Raw genomic sequence first — 18,037 nt, 5'->3', positions numbered from 1 at the left:
CAACAAAAATAGAAAAAAGGAGCAAACGCAATGTGTGAACACAGCCTTGGGACGTGTATAACTACTATATATCCTGATCCCATAGAGATAGCAGCAGTATACAGATAGAGCTGGAGGGGAGGTGAATAACTACTATATAGCCTGATCCCATAGAGATAGCAGCAGTATACAGATAGAGCTGGAGGGGAGGTGAATAACTACTATATATCCTGATCCCATAGAGATAGCAGCAGTATACAGATAGAATGGGAGGAGAGATGTATAACTACTATATATCTTGATCCAATAGAGATAGCAGCAATAGTATAGAAATATGGCTGAAGGGGAGGTGTATAACTACTATAAATCCTGATCCCATAGAGATAGCAGCAGTATACAGAAAGAGCTGGGAAAGAAAGTGTTTACTATAAATCCTGATCCCATAGAGACAGTAGCAGTATACAGATATGTGAGGAGAGGAGTCTGGGAGCTAGTAGGAGGGATCTGGTAGTCCACAAGTCAGAAAACCAGGTATGACATCCCGTCACTCACATTAAGCACAGTAACTTTTTCTGAGTCAGACTGGTGATCCCATGACCGATTTACAGTAACAAAAACACATAGAAGCAGCTGTGCTGGAATAAAACAAAAGGCTCATGCTTTTTTAAAGGGGTATTCCAGGCAAAACCTTTTTTTATATATATATATATATATATATATATATATATATATATATATATATATATATATATATATATATATATATATATATATATATATATATATATATATATATATCAACTGGCTCCGGAAAGTTAAAACAGATTTGTAAATGACTTCTATTAAAAAAATCTTAATCCTTCCAATAGTTATTAGCTTCTGAAGTTTTCTGTCTAACTGCTCAATGATGATGTCACGTCCCGGGAGCTGTGCATGATGGGAGAATATCCCCATAGGAACTGCACAGCTACCGGGACGTGAGTCATCAGAGAGCAGTTAGACAGAAAACAACAACTCAACTTCAGAAGCTAATAACTATCTGATCTGAAGAAGGGGGCGCTGTCCCCTGAAACACGTTATCCTGTTTGCTTTGCTGTATTCTCAATAAAGCGGTCCAGTTTGGTTCCACATCACTTCTCTGATCCGGTCTTTCGTCTTCACACTGGAAGCCAGCAGCGCCACCTCCTACGTTTATTTTTTTTTTTGCATCATTCCACAGTATATTCAGATAGGTTTAAGACAGTGGTCTCCAAACTGTGGACCTCCAGCTGTTGCAAAACTACAACTCCCAGCATGCCCGGACAGCCAACAGCTGTCTGGGCATGCTGGGAGTTGTAGTTTTGCAACAGCTGGAGGTCCACGGTTTGGAGAACCAGCATGAATAGTAAATTTCAGGGTGCTCTGCCAACATACTAGTTAATGTGTCCCACTGATTCATAGTTCACAGTCCAGTTCCGTCACACCTGTATGAATAAGACCTGGCCCTTTTATATTCACATAGGTGACGTGAGTATAGAGCATCATAAAAACATGAATAACTGGTTTGCTTGTTGCCCAGGGCCCTATTTTCTATCCAAATAATATTGCAAACTATCAAATTTATTTTCTATTTTCTTTTGTTTCTATAATAATTCTCCCTATTATTTTCTACATAGCACATAAAGTCGCTTAAAGACCACATGCTACAGGTATTTAATCAAAAGATAACTACATAATATTATTATAAATATATAAAAATAATAAAAAATATCAATATTAATAAAATAATAAATAATAATAATAATAAAAAATATAAAAATAATAATAAAGAGATGACCTGTGGTCAGTATGAATAAAAAAACAAACACAAGTTTGTCATTTTGTAGCCTTTTGTGCCATGTTTCCAATGGTGATTTAAAGGGGTTATCCAGAAAAAAAAACTTTTTTTTATACCGTATATCAACTGGCTCCAGAAAGTTAAACAGATTTGTAAATAACTTCTATTAAAAAAATCTTAATCCTTTCAGTACTTATGAACTTCTGAAGTTAAGGTTGTTCTTTTCTGTCTAAGTGCTCTCTGATGACACGTGTCTCGGGAACCGCCCAGTTTAGAAGAGGTTTGCTATGGGGATTTGCTTCTAAACTGGGCAGTTCCCGAGACAGGTGTCATCAGAGAGGGCTTAGACAGAAAAGAACAACCTTAACTTCAGAAGCTCATAAGTACTGAAAGGATTAAGATTTTTTAATAGAAGTAATTTACAAATCTGTTTAACTTTCTGGAGCCAGTTGATATTTCAAAAAATTTTTTTTTCCTGGATAACCCCTTTAATTTTGTTGCTACACCCTTCAGCTCCAAAGATATAGAGATTTAAAGGCGATATTTCATGTTGAAAAACGTATCCCCTATCGGTGCTGGGAGTTGTAGTTTTGCAACAGCTTTAGGTCCTCATGGATATAGACCAGTGTTTCCCAACCAGGGTGCCTCCAGCTGTTGCAAAATTACAATTCCCCGCCAACGGCTGTCTAGGCATGCTGGGAGTTGTAGTTCTGCAATGGCTGGAGGCACCCTGGTTGGGAAACACTGGTCTATGGTGACCGCAATGTCTGCGCGTTCCTAGTGTCGAACTGGTCCTGGCTACAAGATTTTCCAACTCTATTAAAAAGGTGTTATCCAGGAATAGACAAACAGAGCAAATTTTTCTAAAATTTTTCTTAAAACAGCGCCATCCCTGTCCTTTCAGGCTGCGTGTGGTATTACAACTTGGCTCCATTCACTTCAATGGAGACGAGCTGTAATACCACACACAACCCCATGACAAAAGTGGCGCTGTTTCTGGTAGAAAGCCCCTATGTTTTTTCTAACTTTTAAAATCTACTTTTTCAGGACGTGTCACTTTGATACTGCTGGATTTTTCAGGGAACGCTATTCTATGAATCACCGGAAGGAACGTCTGTATAATCAAGAATAGATCCAAAATATTACAGCCGCTCTGCAATCCAACATGAAGATCAACTAGGCTCTTAAGAAAAATATAAAAAATACATATAATAATAATTAAAGGGGTACTCCGGTGAAAAATTATTATTTTTTTTTTTTTTTTATTAAACTGGTGCCAGAAAGTTTAACAGATTTGTAAATTACTTCTATTAAAAAATCTTAATCCTTCCTGTACTTATTAGCTGCTGAATACTACAGTGGAAATTATTTTCCGTTTGAGACACAGAGCTGTCTGCTGACATCACGACCACAGTGCTCTCTGCTGACATCTCTGTCCATTTTAGGAACTGTCCAGAGTAAAAGGAAATACCCATAGAAAACATATGCTGTTCTGGACAGTTCCTAAAATGGACAGAGATGTCAGCAGAGAGCACTGTGCTCATGATGTCAGCAGAGAGCTCTGTGTTTCAAAAAGAAAATAATTTACGCTGTAGTATTCAGCAGCTAATAAGTACAGGAAGGATTAAGATTTTTTAATAGAAGTAATTTACAAATCTGTTTAACTTTCTGGCACCAGTTGATTTAAAAAAAAAATAAAAAAAAAATTGTTTTTCACCGGAGTACCCCTTTAATAATAGATAAAAATAATAAATAATAATAATAATAATTAATCATAACCATAAATAATACAATTAATATAATAAAAATAATAACAATAAATAATAATAAAATAGTAATAAAATAATAATAAATATAATAATAATAATAGAAAAATAAATAATAATAAAAATAGTCAGTGCTTCTCTTGTCTAGTACAAGAGTCATCTCCTTGTAATTTTGCAGTTCTTGAGGATGAAGCCTCCCAGTATCTCTGTAAGCCATACAAGGGCATGTCCTGTTCTGAAGAGAATACGGCTTGGAATGTCTTAGCCTTACCACGTCCCATAGAAAACATCTTGACTGCAGACGCCGCTCTAGTTTATTAGGAGACCGGACACTTAGATGGAACTACTTGTGCTATAAAAGTAGTTGTTAAAGTTTTAAAAAGCTATATAATATGCCACTATTATGTGCTGTGAAGTATACAAGCAACTTGTCTTTATTTGTACCCCATTATTGTAAAGCGCTACAGAATCTGTTGGCCCTATATAAATAAAATTATTATAACTGTGGACCTCCAGCTGTTGCAAAACTACAACTCTCAGCATGCCCGGACAGCCTTTGGCTGTCCGGACATGCTGGGAGTTGTAGTTTTGCAACAGCTAAAGGTCTGCATGGCTATAAACAGTATATATATATATAGGGGAATATGCAAATCAGCTCATTACATCACCTTTTCAGGCGATGTTCCCTGGTATCAGTTTAGCTCCAGTTACGGAATATAAAAAGCTAATCGGGATTAATGCCAAGCCAGAACTCCCTCTCTCTCCAGAAGGAAAGAGTACCCATCTGCAGACAGCTGTTTCAGGGTGCTTGCCCCTCGTCAGTACAGAGCAGGGTGAACTGGCTTGGCTGAGCCAAGCCAGTTCACCCTGCTCTGTACTGACGAGGGGCAAGCACCCTGAAACAGCTGTCTGCAGATGGGTACTCTTTCCTTCTGGAGAGAGAGGGAGTTCTGGCTTGGCATTAATCCCGATTAGCTTTTTATATTCCGTAACTGGAGCTAAGCTGCTACCAGGGAACATCGCCTGAAAAGGTGATGTAATGAGCTGATTTGAATATTCCCCTACCCAGAATGCCTGCGGAGTGCTTAGTGGCCCTTGAAAGCTCCATCGCACCAGGAGTGGTGAACTCTCCCTGAGTTAAATACTCATCCCGTTTATGTATGTATGTATGTATGTATGTATGTATGTATGTATGTATGTATGTATGTATATATATATATATATATATATATATATATATATATATATATATATATAGGCATTAGGCAGAGTGGAAACCTTCTGTAATCAGCTCAGCATCACGGGACATGACAGAGGACATGAAGGGCTTGTCCAAACTGGCTGGTCCCTTAGGCTATGTGCAAACACACAACTTGTGGGGGGGGGGGGGGGGTTGTGATATACAAATTTATCTTTTTTGGGGGTGGAGAAAAGTCGAAAATATGTGGGCAAAGGGTCAAAATGCCGACATTTATTTATAATTTTTTTTTTTGCTATGGGTCAAAATGTCTAAAGTTTTTGCGCAATGGGTCAAAAAGTCAAAAAATTTGGCGCAATGGGTTAAAGAGTTTTGCACAATGGGTCAAAAAGTCAAATAATATTTCGCAATAGGTCAAAAAGTTTTGGACAACGGGTTAAAAAGTTGGAAAGTTTAGCACAACAGGACAAAAAGTCAAAAAGTTTTGCGCTATGCGTTTAGACTCATCCCAGTGGTCAGGGATATGTCAAGGGAAAATTTTCACGCAAGCACCTCCCCAAAAAGTTTTTTGAGGCAAATAACACCCGAATTCCGGAGCATTTGCAGTAGTTAATCTGCCTGAGTATTTTAAGGCGTACCTGTCATATCACAGAAAAATAATGCTTATATATGTTACTCACTAGGGCATGCAGATGCTTTACATGTCTTTTTTTTTTTATATGTCTGGCTTCTGTATTTGGCTCAGAGATCCCTCTGTTCCTCTGCTCACTCCTTCTGACATCCACTGCTCAGGAAGGGGCATGTCCAAGGCAAGCACTGAGCCCGCCCTCACTTACCATGCATTCACTTCCTCCCTGAGTTTGCTCTGCTGGATCGCTTCATCCAATCACTGCAGGCTGCTCTGTAACCCCCTCCTCTCTGTTGTTATGTCTGATAGGACAGGAGTGAGCACAGAGGATGCTGGGACAAAGATGCTGCTGCAGCCGGACAGGATTATGTTCTGGATGGTATCGGGACCCCTAGTGGTCTTTGTAATAAGCCATGGTTTCTATAAAAAGGAGATCATTTTTTTTTTCTAATAGGATATTTGCAAACCAGCCTTTTTCTTGGGATGTAAAAAAACAACAACAAAAAAAGTTTTGTTTTTAACAACAATATATAAAAAACTCCCCTAATTGTTATTTAGAATGAAAAATTTACATCTGAAATACTTGTAAACATCAAATTAAACTGCAATGTTTTCCCTTAAATTCAATGCGATAGAATGGGAAAAAATGTCCGTCTGGTTGTGCGGATTAAAGGGGTATTCCAGGAAAAAAATTTTTTTTTTTTTTTATATCAACTGGCTCCAGAAAGTTAAACAGATTTGTAAATTACTTCTATTAAAAAATCTTAATCCTTTCAATAATTATCAGCTGCTGAAGTGGAGTTGTTTTCTTTCTGGCAACAGTGCTCTCTGCTGACATCTCTGCTTGTCTCAGGAACTGCACAGAGTAGAAGAGGTTTGCTATGGGGATTTGCTTCTAAACTGGGCGGTTCCCGAGACACGTGTCATCAGAGAGGACTTAGACCGAATAGAACAACTCGACTTCAGAAGCTCATAAGTACTGAAAGGATTAAGATTTTTTAATAGAAGTAATTTACAAATATGTTTAACTTTCTGGAGTCAGTTGATATATATATAAATAAAAAGTATTTTCCTGGATAACCCCTTCAATTCCAAAAAACAGCACCAACCCTGTCCTCAGGTTGTGTGTGGTATTGCAGGTCAGTTCCATTGAAGTGAATGGAGACAAGTTGTAATACCACACACAACCTGAAGACAGGTGTAGCGCTGTTTTTAAAAATTAGCTGTGTTTTTCTATTCCTGTACATTTTAAAACCTGTCCTCTATCCATGGCATAGGGGATACGTATCTGATCGTGGGACCCCCTGTTATCTCCAAAATGGGGCACAGAAACTCTCCTCTGAATGGAGCGCGAGGTCGTCCATCATATGGTACTACTCTGAGACACAGTAAGTAAAATTCTAGGCACGCGGAGCAAGATATAGGACCATAGTGGTCTATCTGCGCTGTATTACAGTTACATATATAGATTACACAGATACATAATACGGTTATGTACATCACATGTCTAAGGAGCTTGCGTAATGGTCCCACAAGTCCAAGCCACATGCTAACAGGGGATTTATGTATTATTTATGTATCACTTATGTATTATTTATATATGGGCAGTGTTATCCAACCAAGGTGCCTCCAGCTTTTGCAAAACTACAACTCCCAGCATGCCCAGACAGCCAATGGCAGAAACAGTTATCCTCTAGCACGCAGAAGAGGAACCCCTGTGGAGGAAACCTCTAGGGCAGTGTTATCCAACCAGTGTGCCTCCAGCTGTTGCAAAACTACAACTCCCAGCATGCCCGGACAGCCAACGGAACAAATAGTCATCCTCCAACACACAAAAGTGGAAACCCCCCCCCCCCTGTAGAGGAAACTTCTAGGACAGTGTTTTCCAACCAGTGTGCCTCTGGCTGTTGCAAAATTACAACTCCCAGCATGCCCCCGACAGCCAACAGCAAGCTGGGAGTTGTAGTTTTGCAATAGCTGGAGGCACCCTTGTTGGGAAGCAATGGTCTATAGCCATGAGGACTTCGAGCTGTTGCAAAACTACAACTCCCAGCACTGCCATAGACGATAATGTATGAAAAGAATGAGCTTTCGGCTGTCCGGACATGCTGGAAGTTGTAGTTTTGCAACAGCTGGAGGCACCCTGGTTGGAAAAGACTGCAGTATAGCCTCACACGATAGGTTTGTTACAGAATTCTCAGATCTATGGAACAGATGCAAAGATGTCTACAATAAATCTGCCGCCTGTGTCCATACTGTACATTTATACTGACAGGCTGGAGGTTACGCAAAGTTCAGTGCACGATTATACCGTCCGTGGCACGTATTACGGTATCAGTCTGTCAAAATAATATGCCGCCATATATGTACACGAACATGAACTGGCTACATTGACATATACATGTTTTTACGTGGACTCAAAAGTGCGGTATGCTGTACTGTGAGAACGAATAAATACACATAAGTGCAGGAAATACCCCGAAAAACGTCGCCATCCCATTTTGATGACATGTAAGTGGTAGGAAGAAGCCCTATCGGCTTCTCAGTAGTGATATTGGGCGCATTCACACTACGGAATTTCCAGAGCCGAAAAATTCTGCTCGGAAATTCTGATGCAGTACCCTACTGAATTTCCACCATAGAAATTTAAAGGGGTTATCCAGAAAAAAAAAAAAAAAAAAAAAAAAAATTATATATATATATATATATATATATATATATATATATATCTACTGGGTCCAGAGAGTTAAACAGATTTGTAAGTTACTTCTATTAAAAAAATCTTAATCCTTTCAATAATTATCAGCTGCTGAAGTTGAGTTGTTGTTTTCTGTCTGGCAACAGTGCTCTCTGCGGACCTCTCTGCTTGTCTCGGGAACTGCACATAGTAGAGGTTTGCTATGGGGATTTGCTTCTAAACTGGACAGTTCCCAAGACACGTGTCATCAGAGAGGACTTGGACAGAAAAGAACAACTCAACTTCATCAGCTGTTAAGTACTGAAAGGATGAAGATTTTTTAATAGAAGTAATTTACAAATCTGTTTAACTTTCTGGAGCCAGTTGATATATAAAAAAAAGTTTTTTCCTGGATAACCCCTTTAATGTAGCGTATCACTGTGTTTATATCTATGGCAGTGTTTTCCAAAACAGTGTGTCTCCAGCTGTTGCACAACTACAACTCACAACACGTGTGAGGCTATACTGCAGTGTTTTTCAACCAGGGTGCCTCTAGCTGTTGCAAAACTACAACTCCCAGCATGCCCGGACAGCCAAAGGCTGTCCGGGCATGATGGGAATTGTAGTTTTGCAACAGCTGGAGGCACACTGGTTGGATAACATAGCCCTAGAAGTTTCCTCCACAGGGATTTTTTTCCTCTTCTGAAGGATGACTGGTTGTGCCGTTGGCTGTTTGGGCATGCTGGGAGTTGTAGTTTTGCGACAGCTGGAGGCACACTGGTTGGATAACACTCGTAGGTGCCCGATGTGAATGTATATATATTCCATAGTGTGAATGTAGCCTTTCACTGTGTTTATATCTATGGCAGTATTTTCCAAAAGAATGTGTCTCCAGATGTTGCAAAACTACAACTCCCAACATGCCTGGACAACCAATGGCTGGGACTTGTAGTTTTGCAACAGCTGGAGACACACTCTATGAAACACACTAATCTGTGACTAGGGAGGGAAGACCTTGTCGAACTGGTCAGTAACCACTTCACCCTATAAGTAGGGCGTGATCAGAAGCCTGTCATTACTTCTATAAGTATACTGATCCACCCTCAACCTGTAGCAGAGTATTCTCAGCTGTAGCAGAGCTGAATAGGTAATTTAAAGGGGTACTCCAGTGGAAAAAAATTTTTTATTTTTTTTATTTTTTTTTTAAATCAACTGGTGCCAGAAAGTTTTGTAAACAGATTTGTAAATGACTTCTAAAAAAAAAAAAAAAAATAATATCTTAATCCTTCCCGTACTTATTAGCTGCTGAATACTACAGAGGAAATTATTTTCTTTTTGGAACACAGAGCTCTCTGCTGACATCACGAGCACAGTGCTTTCTGCTGAACTCTCTGTCCATTTTAGGAACTGTCCAGAGCAGCATATGTTTACTATGGGGATTTTCTCCTACTCTGGACAGTTCTTAAAATGGACAGAGATGTCAGCAGAGAGCTCTGTGTTCCAAAAAGAAAAGAATTTCCTCTGTAGTATTCAGCAGCTAATAAGTACTGGAAGGATTACGATTTTTTTTATAGAAGTAATTTACAAATCTGTTTAACTTAAAAAAAAAAAAAATTTCCACCGGAGTACCCCTTTAACTCTTTCTTTGTTTACATTGTAATATAGGAGAACATATGTAGGTTTAATGCAGAGGCGAAACTTGTAGCTTATGGACCCCAATGCAAAAGCTGTAACAGGGCCTCATGTCTACCATATGTAACGTATACAACTGGTGTCTTATAATGGGGCAAAGGTGCCTTGGGGCCCTCTCAGTCACAGGGCCCCGGGGGCGACTGCACGCCATATAGTTACACCCCTAGTTTAGGGTGTGTTCACACGTAGAGTATCCTGGACGTATTTGATCCACATATCAGAAGCTGCAGATTTCAATGTAAACTAAATGACTGAACCCAGCTTCAAATCTGCAGCTTCAAATCCTGCGCAGGATACTGTACGTGTGAATAGACACTTAGGGGGAGATTTCTCAAAACCTGTGTAGAGGAAAAAAGTTGACCAGTTGCCCATAGCAACCAATCAGATTGATTTTTTCATTTTTCACAGGCCTCTTTAAAAATGAAAGCAGCGATCTGATTGGTTGCTATGGGCAACTGGACATCTTTTCCTCTGCACAGGTTTTGATAAATCTCCCCCAAATTTAGGGCGTTTCCGCATGAATACACAGTGCCCGAAAAAAACAAGGGCTTTTATTCATTGCTAAAGTTACATTTTGCGTGGAATCCGCGCAACTTCCACTTAGCTGGGGGGGGGGGGGGGGGTTGCATTCACTGGGCTTCTGCAGCTGAATCCCGCAAAAATATAAGACATGACTTATGTGTTTGCAGATTGGCGCGTGTCCGAGCGGTCCTAGTGCCGACTGACTCGTAGGCTCCTGCTGTGAATGAAATGTCCGCCCGGGCAGATGTTCCGTAGCGTTAATGTAGCGTTTAGCACTGTGTTTATTTCTGTGGGAGTGTATTTCAAAACAGTGTGTCTCCAGCTGTTGTAAAACTACAACTCCCAGCACGTGTGAGGCTATACTGCAGTGTTTTTCAACCAGGGTGCCTCCAGCTGTTGCAAAAGTACAACTCCCAGCATGCCCGGACAGCCGAAGGCTGTCTGGGCATGCTGGGAGATGTAGTTTTGCAACAGCTGGAGGCACACTGGTTGAAAAACATTGCCCTAGAGGGTTCCTCCACAGGGATTTTTTCCTCTTCTGGAGGATGACTACTTGTGCCGTTGGCTGTCCGGGCATGCTGGGAGTTGTAATTTTAGCTGCGGATCATTCCGCAGCACAAATTCCGCAACGTTAATGACAATGCAGAATCCCATTGACGTTAATAGGCTATAAACACATGCAGATTTTTATGCAGAAATTCTGCAGAGTGAACATAGCCATAGGGTCCATTCACACGGGCGGATTACCTGCGGAAAATCCGCAATGTATGTGTTGCGGAAAATCCGCTACGGATTTTGCTACCATTAACTTCAATGGGTCTGAAGGAAAGTCTACAAATCTGCCTGTACTGCTGATTTTCTGCTGACCCATTGAAGTCAATGGTAGCAAAATCCGCTGGATTTTTTTCACAGCAAATACACTGTGGAAATTCTGCAGGTAATCCGTCCATGTGAACGTAACTTTAGGGTGTATTAACACACACACCAGATGTGCTGTGAATTTGAAGTTGGTAAATCCGCAATTGCGGATGTATTTTTGATTGCCGCAACCTCTGATTTGACAACTGCGCCGCAGATCAGGTGTGTGTGTGTGTGAATGCGTTCTAGGTAGGTGCCATATTTACTACAAGTGCAACATATGTGAATTTCTGTTCCAGGCACTAATTGCTAAATAAATATTGCAAAATAATAGTGTTTTTATTTTTTTATTTTTATTTCTTTTAAATATTAGCAATTTTTATTTGCAATTAGTGCTTACAATAAATATTGCAAGTGAAATAAGATTTTATGTCCTGTAACATGTCGTCCGCCCCTTAATATCACAAAAAAAAGAGAAAAAAATAAATAAAAAATAAAAACGAGGAGTTTGCAGCCTATTGTATAAAATGGGATTTCTTGAAATCCTGTTTACTACGCTGTAAGATCTGGGCGGAGCAGTAAATTTCAGCCGCAGGCAAAAAAACACAGATGAAACAACACAGTTTCACAAAAGACAAAAAGACAACCAAAACATTTAACATGTACTGTTCTGAAACTTTCTTAATATGTGTGTCAGGGATAGCGCCCCCTATGAGAGATTTATAAAGAACCTCTGTACATTTGGTTTGGATTAATGCCAATTCTCTCTACCTTTTTGCTAAACTACAACTTCCAGCATGCCCATACAGCCAAGGACTCAAACTTTTTAATATCTGTATTAAGGATAGCGCCCCCTATTACATAAACATTATTTACACTCTGTTTGATTTTACATCAATGCTTTCTAGCAATTTGCAAAATTACAACTCCCAGCATGCCCGGACAGCCAACAGCTGTCCGGGCATGCTGGGAATTGTAGTTTTGCAAGGACTCTTTAAAGGGGTACTTTTTTTTTTATGAACTGATGCCAGAAAGTTAAACAGAATTGTAAATTACTTCTATTAAAAAATCTTTACCCTTCCTGTACTTTTTAGCAGCTGTATGTTACAGAGGAAATTCTGTTCTTTTTGAATTTCTTTTTTTAGTCTTGTCCACAGTGCTCTCTGCTGACACCTGATGTCCGTATCAGGAACTGTCCAGAGCAGGAGAAAATCCCCATAGCAAACCTATGCTTCTCTGGACAGTTCCTGACACGGACAGAGGTGTCAGTAGAGAGCACTGTGGTCAGACAGAAAAGAAAGAAAAAAAGAAAAGAATTTCCTCAGTAGCATTCAGCTGCTAAAAAGTACTGGAAGGGTTTAACTGTTTAACTTTCTGGCACCAGTTGACTTATAAAGACCTAGAAATAAAATGTTTTCCACCGGAGTACCCCTTTAAGAAAGGACTCTCCTAAGGAAGGTTGTCTCCAATCTCTGTCTCATCAGCTTTGGCAAAACTACAACTCTCCGCATGCGCACGGACAGCCAAAGGCTGTCCAGGCATGCTGGGAGTTGTAGTTTTGCATGGAATCTCTAGAAGGTTGTCTCTAGAGATGAGCAAACTTACAGTAAATTTGATTCGTCACAAACTTCTCGGCTCGGCGGTTGCTGACTTTTCCTGCATAAATTAGTTCAGCTTTCCGGTGCTCCGGTGGGCTGGAAAAGGTGAATACAGTCCTAGGAAAGAGTCTCCTAGGACTGTATCCACCTTTTCCAGCCCACGGGAGCACCGGAAAGCTGAACTAATTTATGCAGGATAAGTCATCAACTGCCGAGCCGAGAAGTTTGTGACGAATCGAATTTACTGTAAGTTCGCTCATCTCTAGTTATCTCCAATCTGAGTCTTCAGTTTTTTGCAATGCTAAAACTCTCAGGATGTCTGGGCATGCTAGGAGTTGTAGTGTCGCAAGGATTCTTTAAAGAAAGTTGTCTCCAATCTGTGTCTCTTCAGCTTTTGCAAAACTACAACTCCCAGCATGCTCAGACAGCATACTGGGAGTTGTAGTTTTTCAAGGACTCTTTAAGAAAGATTGTCTCTAATCTGTATGGGTTCAGCGGTTGCAACACTACAACTCCCAGCATGCCCGGACAGCAAAAGGCAGTCAGACATTCTGGGAGTTGTAGTTCTGAAAGAACTCTTTAGGGGAAGTTTGTCTCCAATCTGTGTCTCTTCAGCTGTTGCAAAACTATAACTCCCAGCATGCCCAGACAGCCAACGGCTGTAGTTTTACGAAATCAAAAAAACATTGGTATAAAGTAAGAGTAAAAAAATAATAATAATGTTTCAACTACAGAGAGAATTTATCATCGATCTATATACGCTTCGTATTCTGCTTTGAATTATTGGCGAATTTTTGCGCAAGTTTTACGCAAACGTACGATTTTCCCATATCCCCAGCATAAAACCTTTTGACCATATAACACGCTGAATTTATTCAATGCGACTTTTAATTTTTATCACACACACTAAATAAATAAATAAAAATTCGCATTCTTACGTCACACACGGCGTGCTTAATTTTTAAGGCTCCAATAAAAGGGACAGGCCATACAGTCCAACTAATAATAATATTACAAACTGGGCAAACCAGTCAAGTATTAGCGACGAAGAAACTGAACGAATGAGAAAAGCGAACGATAAATCACTTGTGGGTTTGTGCAGACGTACAGAATAAATACGCCAAGACGAGAAGATAGTAGAGGAAAGATATCTTGTTATAATACCAGGAAAGAGTTAAAAAAGGTTAGATAAGGGGTGTGGTAATAAAAGGTATATGGCAGAGGTATAGACAGTGCACTACTTACCTGCACAGGAGTAGGACGGCAACTCAGAGATCTCCTCTGTGGATCAGGACACAGGGAAGGTCTGCCTTAACATTCCCAGGGTCCTAAATCCAAAACGGAGAGAGCAACCAATGGGGGAAGGAACACTCTCCCCCCCCCCCCTCCTCCGGCTGCCCTCCCGCCTGGGATTTGGCCATACATGGAAAAGGAATTTGAGGAGGATGCGAGATGTGTGGGACACACTGATCCAAACCCAAACACAGGATATTCTCCCTTATATAGTGCTCGGCCCCACTTTGTGACAGTATACAGGGAACCCATTGCACAGGGCTGTGTACACCAGGATAAGCAGACAGTCCTCCTTATAAGGGGCGTATAGGTGTGAGAGTGTAAGGAGGAAGGTACAATTGGTCACGAAATATACTACAGTGCGGGATTCTGCAAAACAAACACGAAAAACAAACACGAAAAACAACATACAGGTTACGGGGCCCGTCATCTCGGGCAGAGATATATGGTCGTAATTTTATATGGATGAAAATCAAGGGTACAGAATAGGCATATGGATACGGCATATCGGTCCCCATAACACACATCCATAATCTAGCCACATGCATTGAGACGTTGTGAAAAAAATGGCCGAACCTAAGGCTGGTTTCACTCTCTGGACAACTTTTTACATCTTTTTTATGGCCGCTATTTGTCTGGTTACCCAGTGATGGATCCAGGGGGGGCATTTGACAGTGGGGCAATTGCCCCCTCCCCGTCACTATTCCAAGTGCGGACATTCCCCCGTGCATATATAGCCTGACAGTGCCCCTCCCGAGATTAGACTTCTGGTGACCCGAACTGACAGATGTCACTAGACCCATAGTGAGTCCGAGACTTGTGTATTTGTTAGGCTACGTTCACACGGCGCAATTTTTGCAGAATGGAAAGTTTTCCGGATGCGGCAGCCACCAACTCATCATTCGCCGCTAGGACCACTCAGAAATGCGCGGTCTACATAGAGAGCAATGCATTTATGAGCAGATTCCGCCGATAGACTTGACTTACTATTAACAAAAGCAGCGGAGCCCATTGATTTCTATGGCTGAACAGATTCACTTGCGTGGGCTACTGTGCTTTCGAAATAGCGCAAAGGTCCCGAACGAAGTCAATAGCGGACTCTGTTCAGTCATAGAAATCAATGCGGTCCGCTGCCTTTGGCTGTCCAAGCATGCTTGGAATTGTAGTTTTGCAACACCTGGAGGCACCCTGGTTGGGAATCACTGCCTTAGGGTATAGAGCAGTGTTTCGCGTTCCAGCTGTTGCAAAACCACAACTCCCAGCATAACACCTGGAGACATAAACATAGACATGTAAACATAGCCAGGCGGATTTATTTGCCGGTTTCCCGCTGCGTATTTGAGGGGGCGGGCTCTTCTTGCCTGTCCACGGCAGAATTTCCGTTGCGGAAGATCCGCCGCAGACCCTACTGACTTCAATGGGGCTTGCGGCGGATTTTCCTCAGCGGAAAAATCTGCTGCGGACAGCCGAGAAGAGCCCGTCCCCTTTCAAATACGCAGCTGGAAACCCGCAAATATATCTGCCCATGTGAACATACCCTAATGCAGTGTTTTGCAAACAGTGTGTCTCCAGCTGTTGCAAAACTTCAACTCCCAGCATGCCCAGACAGCCTTCGGCTGTCCGGCCATGCTGGGAGATGTAGTTTTGCAACAGCTGAAGGCACACTGTTTGGAAAACACTGGTCTAAGGATCTAAGCGACTTAGGTCTTGCAGGGTGTTCCATGTGTGGTGAGCTGGGTGAGGCAATGATGTTGTAGGGTCTGCTGGTATTAACCCTTGGTTTGTCGTGACGCCAGGGTGCGGTTTACGGAGTATAGAAGGCCCAGCCACCAACCGGCCCAAAAACGGCTGGGAATAAACTGAATGTCCACAGCTTGATTTATGAGATGACTGGAACTTTTACTGAACTTCGTATGCAAACAGTCCTTATAAACATACAATCTCTCCGGAGGTAACCGGGATGCAGGTTCCTCACAGGCTCTGCTGGGACTAATAGTCTTTGGCTTTAAGCAGGCCACTGTGCTACTAATTGTATGAGTTGAGTTGAATAGTAGTCACAAGGATTTAGGAAACAGAGCTTTATAACTCACGGTTTTAGTGGCTGCTGGTTCTTTAGGCTTTGGCCTAGTTGAGATGGATTGAGATATGCTGATTGTGCTTGGCTTGATAGTCTGGAACTAGGAGAGAGAATTTACAGACTACAGCCCCTTATATACTAGGGGGGCTGGACAAATCCCATTGGTTGCAAAGCCTGTTAGTCCTGAACCCAGAGAACTCTGGGTACATCACATGACATCATCATATGACCCTGGATGGTCCTAAATATCTATACAACCATTATAATATATCACGTGACCTAGGTAGGTCCTATACATTTGTACACTATACAGAAAAACCTTTATATGAGGCGACCAAGGGGCAAGCCCTGCAGGAGAGCCCTGTGGAATGGAGGGACTCTAGCTGAGGGGACTTTAGACAGGGACAGGGTAAGGTCCTGTACTGGGACACCACACCTGTATGTAGTATACCACCAGAGAACGTCAACAGCTGATTCTAGTGCATATTGCTATAAAATAAATGACATCAAGGAAGCACAAAAAGAGTCATCGCATATAGACTTTGACCCTGTAATTAGACCGCACCTCATATCTGTTCTGTAGTTGCAAGCTATAAACCTGTATACTCCTAACAAACTTTACATAAATCAATAGTCGAGGCAGAAGAAACTTTAATGTATCTTAACAGAGAAAAATGCATCTTTCTCCACTCACCAGGCTTTTTCCTCTCACCCCCTTCATAAACTCATTGGAGTATCTCTGTTTCACCTGTACCTGTTGATCAGTGCTCCTATTGGGCACCTGCCTGTTTAAAAGGAACCTTTAGGGTACGTTCACAAAATCGGAAATCTGCTTCCACCGTTCATTTCAATGATACCGCGAAAAGTCAGCAGTAGTGGCAGATTTGCTGCGAACCCATTAAATTGAGTGGTAGCGTAACTTAAAGAGCTAACCCGCTGAGAGTCGCAGAGGTAGCAGTCGCACCAGGGCCCTGGTGTCTAAGGGGGCCCCGAGGCACATCTGCCCCAAAACAGATCAGTATTATAAATGGCACACAGGGCCCGGTTTCAGATTTTGCATTGGGGTCCAGAAGTTACACCTCTGGTGGGTAACAAATGTGTGAATGTACCCTGAAACCGGGTTTCCACGTGGCAGTTCTTGATGCAAAGCCAGTACTGTAAGAGGAATCGGAATATATAAAGGAAGGCCTTCTCCTTCCTGCTGGATCTAAGTCGAAACACAGCCTTACTGCTAATTTCTGTCTGAAGATGGATCAGCTCACTGAGGGATCAGGTTAAATGTTCAAAGAGGCCGGGGAGAAAAGAGGATATCTGCAGATTGAGAGAGAATTTCAGCTATCGCTCATCCTCCTGCTCTATAATGTCTTCCATGCTGCTGCTGCTGCTGCATTTTAGAGTGTACTATAGAGATATAGGAAAGCAGGATCTCTTCTTTTGTGTGTGCTGTGTATGGGAGACATTATAAAGATTAGGCCCCACCCATAAGATCCGGGACAACTGAAAATGATACATTAAGCCTGCAGAATAAAACAATGGGGAAAAAGCCATATAGAAGTTATAGAATAGCAACAAATACTGCTGCTCCTCATGTACACATACAGCATCTTATCCTGAAATGTTTGTTGAAAAAAAATAAAAATAAAAAATAAAATAAAACGCTTATTAAACTAACGCCATGAAGTTTAATAATGTTTGAAGCTTTGGGTGTGTAAAACTCGGAGCGAACACTAAATAATAGCTTCTAAACCAGTGGTCCCCAAACTGTGGCCCTCCAGATGTTGCAAAACTACAACTCCCAGCATGCCTGGACAGCCAACGGCTGTCCAGGCATGCTGGGAATTGTAGTTTTGCAACATCTGGAGGGCCACAGTTTGGGGACCACTGTTCTAAATAAAAAAACAACATGTAAAATCCCCAGAATTTGTTCATCCGG

General features: G+C 41.3%; 2 protein-coding genes across 5 annotated transcripts in view; one reads left to right on the top strand and one right to left on the bottom strand.

Moving 5' to 3' along the window:
- Positions 1-18,037, bottom strand: part of MYL9 (myosin light chain 9) — a 45,907-nt gene that overhangs the window by 11,751 nt on the left and 16,119 nt on the right. Inside the window, exon 1 of one of the 4 annotated variants that reach the window (XM_056549944.1) lies at positions 13,980-14,115. The exons of the other annotated variants lie outside the window; for them this stretch is intronic. The gene's annotated coding sequence lies outside the window, so the exon portion shown is untranslated. Of the gene's footprint in view, positions 1-13,979; positions 14,116-18,037 lie in introns of those variants that run through there. 4 annotated transcript variants of the gene reach the window in all.
- LPIN3 (lipin 3) overlaps positions 6,665-18,037 on the top strand; it is an 81,138-nt gene continuing 69,765 nt past the window's right edge. The window contains exon 1 of the mRNA XM_056549934.1: positions 6,665-6,775. The gene's annotated coding sequence lies outside the window, so the exon portion shown is untranslated. The remainder of the gene's footprint in view (positions 6,776-18,037) is intronic.

Source organism: Hyla sarda, chromosome 13 (assembly GCF_029499605.1).
Source record: "Hyla sarda isolate aHylSar1 chromosome 13, aHylSar1.hap1, whole genome shotgun sequence".
NCBI classification, from domain to species: domain Eukaryota; kingdom Metazoa; phylum Chordata; class Amphibia; order Anura; family Hylidae; genus Hyla; species Hyla sarda.
The sequence above is the reverse complement of the archived record's forward strand: the minus strand, read 5'-3'. Positions and strand labels throughout refer to the sequence as shown.